Below are 11,218 nucleotides of genomic sequence, written 5' to 3'. Positions count from 1 at the left end.
GGTTCCTAAAGGGTGACACACCCAGAGAAGGCATGGAAGCTCTGCACCCTCGTCACATGCCTTGACCTATGCATCTCTTCCATTTGGCTGTTCATCTGTATCCTCTGTAATATCCTTCATAATAAATGAGTAAATATAAATGAAGTGTTTCCCTGAGTTCTATGACCCATTCTAGCAAATTAATTGAACCCTAGGAAGAGGTTATGGGAACCCCAAATTATAGCCAATTGGCCAGAAGTTCTGCAGGCCCAGACTTAACAACTGGCATCTGAAGTAGAGGACAATCTTGTGGGACTGAGCCCTCAACTTATGTGACCTTCCAGCCAATAGTATCACAATTAAACTGAATTAGACACTCACCTTGTGTCCACTGGAGAATCTGCTGAGAACTGATTGCCTTCTTGGTGTATAGGAAAAACACCACACACATTTGGTTACGGAGGTGTTCCTGTTTTAAAAGTATAGTAGAAGAAACTGAGTTTGCTTTTTTCTGTAACTTCAGATGCACTTTACCTCTAACTACCTCCAACTATTTCTCCCTATATTACTCAGAGTAGAATACATTCTTAAAATCCTCGATCTGCTAATTTTGCTCTCTTAACACACAGATGAGGTCTCTTAGACCTCTAGTGCCATGTTTGGCAAAGTGTTGTAAATAAATAGTAACATCTGGCCAGGTGCAGTGGCTCATGCCTGTAATCCCAACACTTTGGGAGGCCAAGACAAGCTGATCACTTGACTCAGGAGTTCAAGACCAGCCTGGGCAACATGGTGAAACCCCATCTCTGCAGAAAAAAAACAAAAACAAAAATTAGACGGGCATACTTGTAATCCCAGCTACTTGGGAGGCTAAGGTGAGAGGATCGCTTGAGCCCAGGAGGTCGAGGCTGCAGTGAGCCATGTTCACACACTGCCCTCCAGCCTGGGCAACAGAGTGAGACTATGTCTCAAAATAATAATGATAATAATATCTAATATTTAATGAGCCCTTACTAAGTGCCAGGCACTGCTCTAAATTCTTTATTACAGTGACACTTTTAACTCTTAAAACAACCTAGAAGATATGGATTGTGATTATCCCAATTCTATGGATAAGGAAACTGAGATACACAGAAGTTAAGCAACTTGTCCAGAGTGACACAGCTGGTAACTGGCATCCTGGAATTCAAGCCCAAGTAACCCAGATTCAAAGGCTACACTCTGACCACAATGTCCTACTGCCTCTTTTTGAAGGAAAGAAAGAGCATGAAGAATGACTTTGTTAAACAAAAGATGAAATTAACTTCACTATCTCATTCCTCTGATCTAAAGCAAGTAAGGCTGTTTTATACAGGTACATTTTTAAATGAGATACTTCATTTAAATACCTCCAGTGGAAAGAATGTTTAATTTATTATCCTAGATAATTGTAAGAAGATTAAAAGTAGATGCATTAACTTGAAATAAAGCCCCTGGAAACAATAAAATTTCAACAGAAATAAATTAACATTATTTTCCTACTAAATGTAACCCAGCCTTACTAGTTAACACGTTCCTGAGTATACTGTTTCAGTTATATTCCCCTATTCTTTGCATTTCAAGTAACAACAGCAATTGTACTAATTTGTTACTTGTATCAGGGTTTCTATTCTCAATCTATATACTAATAACTTCTACTTTCATGATGTTTTTCAATGTGTTAATTTTTTATACATTATCTCAATTAATTCAAAACAAGCCTTGAAATGGGCATTTTTTTCCTCTCATTTTAGGATGAATCAGATGAAAACAGTGAGTTTAAGTAATTTTCTCAAGGTCACACAGCCTGTAAGTAAGTGGCAGAATACAGGTAAACCTCAATCCAAATTCCAACCTTAATCCCTTTCCTGTTGCCCCAAAGCTAGAAAAAAAAAGAAATGACTTTCACTATGATAGCAAATTCTATCCCTTGTGGACCATAGTTACTAATATTGAGTAATAATATTTGTGCTTAATCTAGAACCTTGTCTCTGAAGAGCTGAAATAATTTAAGCTCTATTAATCTCACCAAATTTCTTCACAGCTCACAAAAGGAAAAGCTGAAATATGAACACCAGTCCTACCCTCAATCCAACATCTATCAGTTCTATGATTTCACAGTGTAAACCAAAAATAAAATTCTAAGGCCCCCCAACCATCTAAATGGACCCCTCCTTTAGGCCCAGGGCTTTCCAAAATTAACCTGAAAAACTTGCTCTGGTCATGATGGAAGAGGGAGTTGAACATGCCTCATTAGACCCTTCTCCCTTTTAGAATTCAGGAAAAGCTGACCAACATTAACAATGGCACAGATCTTAAGTCTGATAAGAAATATTTATAATCCAGGAGGTGGGACTACGATGGCCAACTAGAAACAGTGGCATTTGGAGGCTCCCATAATAAGTATGTGAATCCTTCACCGGCAACCAAGGTATCCAGGTTCTCTCATCAGAACTGACTAGGAGTCTGGCACAATCCATTGAGAGCAAGGAAGAACAGGGTGGTCCAGCGGCCCACCTGAGAGCCACATGGGGCAGGGGACCCCCCAATCCTCAGCCAAGGGAGGCAGTGATTGAGCTACTACTCCATCAGGGAAACTGTGCTATTTCCACAGAACCATGCAACCCACGGATTGGAAGATCCCACCAGTGAACCCACACTACAAGGGCCTAGCGTCCCAAACCTGGAGCCATGCAGATTCTCAACAGCCTCTCAGATGGAATCTGCTTAAGCATACCAAGCTCCCATGGGGAGGGGTGACCAGCACCACAGCTGCAGCTGCCTGCTGTTTAAGCTCCTTGGGGAAGGGGCAGCAGCCAGCACTGGGACTCCCACATGCTAAGCTCCCTGGGCGGGGGAAGGGAGCATCCATCTCTATAGCTCCAGGCTACACTTTTCTCCTGATGGAGCCAGGGAGGCTGGATGGCTTGGTCCCGAGATATGTCCCCCACAGCCCAACACACCAGCTGTGGCAGACCACGGCCAGAGTGCCTCTTCAGGCCTGACCCTGACTCATCCTTCCTCACTGGGCCAGGCTTCCCTCCAGGAACTCCAGTAGCTCCAGCCGGAGGCTCAAGGACAGATCCCAGATCTCCCTGGGCCTGATCCCCTAGGAGGAGGGGTGCCCACAGTCTCTATGGACCAGCAGACTTAGCCTTTCCTTCTGGTAGTTCTCAGGAATCCAGGCAGCCCAGATGAATGGGTTTCCCCCCAGCAAAGCACACCCCCTCCACCAAAGGACAGACAAAGTAGTTCATTAAATGGGTCCTGTTCCCCATGAAACACCCAACTGGGTGAGGCCCTCCAACAGGGGTTGTCAGATGCCCTATATACAAGAGCAATCCTATTAGCATCAGGTTGGTGCCCCTTAAGGTCAGAGATCCCAGAAGAAGGAGCAGGTACCCATCTGTGCTGTTCTCCAGCCTTATTGAGTGACATCTCCAGGTGCAGGAATGAAGTAGATGAATAGGGCCTGAAGTGAACCCCCAGCAAACTGCAGCAGTCCTGCAGAAGAGGGACCTGACCATTGAAAGAAAAACAAACAAACAGAAAGCAACAACAACAGCATCCACAAAACAAAAATAACCCCCACAAAAACCCTATCCAAGGGCCAGCAGCCTCAAAGACCAAAACTAGACAAACTCACAAAGATGAGAAAGAATCAACCAAAAAAACACCAAGAATCCAAAAGGCCAGAGTGCCTCTTCTCCTCCAAATGATCACAACACCTCTTCATCAAGGGTCCAGAACTGGACAGAGGATGAGATGGACCAATTGACAGAAGTAGGCTTCAGAAGATAAGTAATAAAAAACTATGCTGAGCTAAAGGAGCAAGTTCTAACCCAATCCAAAGAAGCTAAGAACCTTGATAGGAAGTTAGAGGAGCTGCTAACTAGAATAACCAGTTTAGAGAGGAACATAAATGACCTGATAAAACTGAAAAACACAGCATGAGAGCTTCATGAAGCATACACAAGTATCAATAGCTGGACAGACCAAGCAGAAGAAAGGATTTTACAATTTGAAGACCACCTTGCTGAAATAAGGCATACAGACAAGGCTAGAGAAAAAAGAATGGAAAGGAATAAGAAAAGCCTCCAAGAAACATGGGACTTCATAAAAAGACCAAACCTACAATTGATTGGAGTACATGAAGGAGAAAGGGAGAATGGAAACAAGCTGGAAAGTACACTTCAGGATATTATCCTGGAGAACTTCCCCAACTTAGTAAGACAGGCCAACATGCAAATTCAGGAATCAGAACACCACTAATATACTCCATGAGAATATCAACCCCAAGATGCCTGTCTTTACTGCAATCTCTGAACATAAATTGTGAAGACTTCATGGACACTTATCACTTCCCCAGTCAATACCCTTGTGATTTCCTATGCCTGTCTTTACTTTAATCTCTTAATCCCGTCATCCTCGTAAGCTGAGGAGGATGTAGGTCACCTCAGGACCCTGTGATGATTGCGTTAACTGCACAAATTGTTTGTAGAGCATATGTGTTTGAACAATATGAAATCTGGGCACCTTGAAAAAAGAACAGAATAACAGCAATGTTCAGGAAACAAGAGAGATAACCTTAAACTCTGACCACTGGTGAGCCAGGCAGAACAGAGCCATATTTCTCTTCTTTCAAAAGCAAATGGGAGAAATATCGCTGAATTCTTTTTCTCAGCAAGGAACATCCCTGAGAAAGAGAATGCATCCCTGAGGGTAGGCCTCTAAAATGGCCGCTTCGGGGGCGGCCGTCTTTTATGGTCGAAGCTGTAGGGATGAAATAAGCCCCAGTCTCCCTTAGTGCTCCCAGGCTTATTAGGATGAGGAAATTCCCGCCTAATAAATTTTGGTCAGTTGGGTTGTCTGCTCTCAAACCCTGGCTCCTGATAAGATGTTATCAATGACAATGCATGCCCAAAACTTCAGTAACAATTTTAATTTTGCCCCGGTCCTGTGGTCCTGTGATCTCGTGATCTCACCCTGCCTCCATTTGCCTTGTGATATTCTATTACCTTGTGAAGCATGTGACCTCTGTGACCCACACCCTATTTGTATACTCCCTCCCCTTTTGAAAATCACTAATAAAAACTTGCTGGTTTTAAGGCTCAGGGGGCATCACGGAACCTGCCGACATGTGATGTCTCCCCTGGACACCCAGCTTTAAAATTTCTCTCTTTTGTACTTTGTCCCTTTATTTCTCAGACCGGCCAACACTTAGGGAAAATAGAAAAGAACCTATGTGAAATATCGGGGGTGAATTTTTCCTGATATCTGGCTGAATTTCCCCTGATACTCCAAGGTCAAAATGAAGGAAAAAATGCTAAGGGCAGTCAGAGAAAAAGGCCAGGTCATCTACAAAGGGAAGCCCATCAGACTAACAGCAGACCTCTCAGCAGAAACTCTACAAGCCAGAAGAGACTGGGAGCCAATATTCAGCATTCTTAAGGAAAAGAATTTTCAACCCAGAATTTCATATGCAGCCAAACTAAGCTTCATAAGCAAAGGAGAAATAAAATCCTTTCCAGACAAGCAAATGCTGTGAGGGATTTTGTTAACACCAGGCCTGCCTTGCAAAAGATCCTGAAAGAAGAACTAAATATGGAAAGGAAAAACTGATACCAGCCACTGCAATAACACACCAAAACATAAAGACCAATGACACTATGAAGAAACTGCATCAACTAATGTGGAAAATAACCAGACACCATCATGATGACAGGACCAAATTCACACAAAACAATATTAGCCTTAACTCTAAATGGACTAAATGCCCCAATTAAAAGACACAGCCTGGCAAATTGGATAGAGTCAAGACCGATTGGTGTGCTGTATTCAGGAGACCCATCTCATGGGCAAAGACACACATAGGCTAAAAAAAAGGGGGGATGGAGGAAAATTTACCAAGCAAATGGAAAGCAAAATAAAGCAGGGGTTGCTATCCTAGTCTCTGGCAAAACAAGACTTTAAACAACAAAGATAAAAAATGACAAAGAAGGCATTACATAAGGGTAAAGGGAACAATTCAACAAGAAGAGCTAACTATTCTAAATATATATGCACACAATACAGGAGCACTCAGATTCACTAAAAGTTCTTAGAGACCTACAAAGAGATTTAGACTCCTACACAATAATAGTGGGAGACTTTAACCCCCAACTCTCAATATTAGACAGATCAATGAGACAGAAAAATACCAAGGATATTCAGGACTTGAACTCAGCTCTGGATCAAGTGGACCTAGTAGACTACTACAGAACTCTCCACCCCAAATCAACAGAATATTCATTCTTCTCAGGGTCACACAGCACTTATTCTAAAATTGACCACATAATTGGAAGTAAAACACTCCTTAGCAAATGCAAAAGAACTGAAATAATAACAAACAGTCTATCAGACAACAGTGCAATCAAATTAGAACTCAGGATTAAGAAACTCACTCAAAACCACACAACTACATGGAAATTAAACAACCTGCTCCTGAAGGACTCATTGGTAAATAATGAAATTAAGACAAAAACCAAGAAATTATTTGAAACCAATGAGAACAAAGAGAAAACATATCAAATTCTCTGTGACACAGTTAAAGCGGTGTTAAGAGGGAAATTTATAGCACTAAATGCCCACATTAGAAAGTTAGAAAGATCTCAAACTGGCACAATAACATCACAATTAAAAAAACTAGAGAGGCAAGAGCAAACTAATCCAAGAAATAACTAAGAGCAGAGCAGAATTGAAGGAGATAGAGATACAAAAAAACTTCCATAAAATCAAGGAATCCAGGAGCTGGTTTTTGAAAAAATTAACCAAATAGATAGACCACTAGTTAGACTAACAAAGAAGAAAAGAGAGAAGAATCAAATAGGCACAATAAAAAATGATAAATGGGACATCACCACTGACCCCACAGAAATACAAACTACCATCAGAGAATACTATGAACACCTCTATGCAAATAAACTAGAAAATCTATAAGAAATGGATGAATTTCTGGACCCATACAACCCCCAAATACTAAACTAGGAAGAAGTCAGATCTTTTAATAGACCAATAACAAGTTCTGAAATTGAGGTAGTAATTAATAGCCTATCAATCAAAAAAAAAAAAACCCAGGACCAGATGGATTCACAGCCAAATTCTACCAGAGGTACAAAGAGGAGCTGGTACCATTCCTTCTGAAACAATTCCAAACAATTAAAAAGGAGGGACTCCTCCATAACTCATTTTATGAAGCCAGCATCATCCTGATACCAAAATCAGGAAGAGACACAACAAAAAAAGAAAACTTCAGGCCAATATCCCTGATGAACATCGATGCAAAAATCCTCAATAAAATACTGGCAAACAAAATCCAGCAGCACATCAAAAACCTTATCCACCAAGATCAAGTCAGCTTCATTTCTGGGATGCAAGGCTGGTTCAACATACATAAATCAATAAATATAATCCATCACATAAACAGAACCAATGACAAAAACCACATGATTATCTCAATAGATGCAGAAAAGGCCTTTGATAAAATTCAAAATCCCTTCATGTTAAAAACTCTGAATAAACTAGGTATTGATAGAACATATCTCCAAATAATAAGAGCTATTTATGACAAACCCACAGCCAATATAATATAAAATGGTCAAAAGCTGGAAGCATTCCCTTTCAAAACTGGTACAAGACAAGGACGCCCTTTCTCACCACTCCTATTCAGCATAGTATTGGAAGTTCTAGCCAGGGCAATCAGGCAAGAGAAAGAAATAAAGGGTATTCAAACAGGAAGAAAGAAAGTCAAATTGTCTCTGTTGGCAGACAATATGATTTTATATTTAGAAAACCCAATCATCTCAGCCCCAAAACTCCTTAAGCTGATAAGTAACTTCAGCAAAGTCCCAGGATACAAAATCAATGTGCAAAAATCACAGGCATTCCTTTGCACCAACAATAGACAAGCAAAGAGCCAAATCATGAATGAAATGCCATTCACAATTGCTACAAAGAGAATAAAATACCTAGGAATACAGCTAACAAGGAATGTGAAGGACCTCTTCAAATTGCTGCTCCAGGAAATAAGAGAGGACACAAACTAATGGAAAAACATTTCATGCTCATGGATAGGAAGAATCAATATTGTGAAAATGGTCATACTGCCCAAAGTAATTTATAGATTCAATGTTATTCCCATCAAACTACCATTGATATTCTTCAGAGAATTAGAAAAAAACTTTAAATTTCATACGGAATCAAAGAAGACCCCCATATAGCCAAGATAATCCTAAGCAAAAAGAACAAAGCTGCAGGCATCAGACTACCTGACTTCAAACTATACTACAAGGCTACAGTAATGAAAAAAGCATGGTACTGGTACCAAAGCAGACATATAGACCAACGGAACAGAATAGAGACCTCAGAAATAACATGACACATCTGCAACCATCTGATCTTCGACAAACCTGACAAAAACAAGCAATGGGGAAAGGATCTCCTATTCAATAAATGATGCTGGGAAAACTGGCTAGCCATATGTAGAAAACTGAAACTTGACCACTTCCTTACACCTTATACAAAAATTAACTCAAGATGGATTAAAGACCTAAATATAAAACCCAAAATCATAAAAACCCTAGAAGAAAACCTAGGCAATACCACTCAGGACATAGCATGAGCAAAGTCTTCATGATGAAAATGCCAAAAGCAATTGCAACAAATGCCAAAATTGACAAATGGGATCCAATTAAACTAAAGAGCTTCTGCACAGCAAAAGAATCTATCATCAGAGTGAACACTCAATCTACATAATGGGAGAAAATTTTTGCAAGCTACCCATCTGACAAAGGTCTAATATCCAGAATTTATAACGAACTTAAAAAAATTTGCAAGAAGAAAACAACCCCATCAAAAAGTAGGCAAAGGATATGAACAGACACTTATCAAAAGAAGACATTTATGAGGCCAACAAACATATGAAAAAAAGCTCAACATCACTGATCATTAGAGAAATCCAAATCAAAACCACAGTAAGATAATATCTCACACAAGTCAGAATAGTGATTATTAAGAAGCCAAGAAACAACAGATGCTGTCAAGGCTGTGGAGAAATCAGAACGCTTTTACACTTGGTGGGAATGTAAATTAGTTCAACCACTGTGAAAGACAGTATGGCAGTTCCTCAAGAAGCTAGAACCAGAAATACAATTTGACCCAGCAATCCCATTACTGGGCATATACCCAAAGGAATATAAATCATTCTACTATAAAGACACATGCACACAAATGTTTACTGCAGCACCATTTATAATAGCAAAATCATGGAACCAATCCAAATGCCCATTGATAATAGACCAGATAAAGAAAATGTGGTACATATACACCATGGAATACTAGGCAGCCATAAAAAGGGGCCAGGCACAGTGGCTGACACCTGTAATCCCAGCACTTTGGGAGGCTGAGGTGGGCAGATCATGAGGTCAGGAGTTCGAGATCAGCCTGGCCAAAATAGTGAAACCCCGTCTCTACTAAAAATACAAAAATTAGCCAGATGTGGTGGCGTGTGCCTGTAGTCCCAGCTACTCGAGAGGCTGAGGCAGGAGAATCGCTTGAACCCAGGAGGTGGAGGTTGCAGCGAGCCAAGATCATGCCACCGCACACCAGCCCAGGTGACAATGTGAGACTCCATCTCAAAAAATGAAAAAAAAAAGGAATGAGATCATGTCCTTTGCAGGAACATGAATGAAGCTGGAAGCCATCATCCTCAGCAAACTAACAGGAACAGAAAACCAAACACCACATGTTCTCACTCATAAGTGAGAATTGAACAATGAGAACACATGGACACAGGGGAGGGGAACAACACACACCAGGGCCTGTTGGGGGGTGGGGGGCAAGGGGAAGGAACTTAGAGGATAGGTCAGTTGTAGGTGCAGCAAACCACTATGGCACATGTATACCTATGTAATAAACCTGCACATTCTGCACATGTATCCCGGAACTTAAAGTAAAAATTTTTTTTAGAAAAGAAATATTTACAATCTATTCTCCCTGAAGTCTGCTACTTGGAGGCTTCATCTGCATGATAAAACCTAGGTTTCCACAACCCCTTGTAGTAACCCAGACAATCTTTTCTATTGATAATAAATCTTTCAACCAACTGCCAATCAGAGAATTTTTAAATCTACCTATGACCTGGAAACCCCTCCCACCTGCCCCCCAACTTTGAGTTGTCCTGCCCTTCCAGATTGAACCAATGTAAATCTTACAGGTATTTGATTGACGTCTCATGTCTCCTTGAAATGTCTAAAACTAGGCTGTGCCCTGACCATCTTAGGCACATGTTCTTAGGAGCTCCTGAGGGCTGCGTCACAGGCCATTGGTCCCTTATATATGGCTCAGAACAAATCTTTTCAAACATTTTACAGAATTTGAATAATTTTGTCAACAGCAGTGAGCACCATAGTTAAGTAACTTAGCCTGGACTTTATTTGCTTTTAAGTCACAGAACAAAAAGTAAAAGAAACTGAAGGTAACTTCACTGTTTCCAAGGCTCTGGGAGAACTGAGATCTGTTTAGGAGTCTTTTTAACCCTGCAAAAACAGGGAAGTGGAGGAAAGATCACAGCTGAGTAAGCAGATGAGGAGATCAACCTAGTTCTTCCATTCACACTAGCTGAGTAGCTTAGGGCAAATATTTCACCCTCCTCTAGGCACAGATTCTTCATCTCTTCCATAAAGGGAAAGGGATCTAGGTCAGGTGTCTGCAAATTAGGGCCTTTGGTTCAAATTCTATCCTGTTTCGTAAATCAGGCCGATCGGAACACTGCCACATCCATTCATCATTTGCCGCTTTTGCACTACAAAGGCAGAGTTGAGTAGTGACAGAAACCATCTTGCCTGCAAAGCTTAAAGTATTTACCATTTGGCCCTTTATAGAAAATGTTTGACAATCTCTGGGCTAGATCATGCTCCAGCCTTCTTCCTCTGACTGCAAATCTCCTGTCATGACAGAATATAAAAATATATATAAATTCTGTAATAGCCCTGATAAACAAGAAGAAGTGTTCTTGGGCACTTAAATTTATGAGGAATCCCTGACAGACACAAGGCAAATGGGATTAGAGGAAAATGGAAAACTACAACACATAATACACCCAGAAAAAAAGGCAGGCATAAAAGGCAGGAATGACTCCAGGGAACATCTGGCTCAGAAAAACAATTAGAGAGAGTAGAAGGGT

The 11,218-nt window shown here is 40.7% G+C and overlaps 1 long non-coding RNA gene across 1 annotated transcript in view; it reads right to left on the bottom strand.

Annotated features, from left to right (window-relative positions):
* Positions 1–334: 334 nt before the first annotated feature.
* Positions 335–11,218, bottom strand: part of LOC107974809 (uncharacterized) — a 54,518-nt gene continuing 43,634 nt past the window's right edge. The window contains exon 3 of the long non-coding RNA XR_001717843.1: positions 335–448. This is a non-coding gene — a long non-coding RNA (uncharacterized LOC107974809). The remainder of the gene's footprint in view (positions 449–11,218) is intronic.

This window comes from Pan troglodytes, chromosome 4 (genome assembly GCF_028858775.2).
Source record: "Pan troglodytes isolate AG18354 chromosome 4, NHGRI_mPanTro3-v2.0_pri, whole genome shotgun sequence".
Lineage (NCBI taxonomy): Eukaryota > Metazoa > Chordata > Mammalia > Primates > Hominidae > Pan > Pan troglodytes.
The sequence above is the reverse complement of the archived record's forward strand: the minus strand, read 5'-3'. Positions and strand labels throughout refer to the sequence as shown.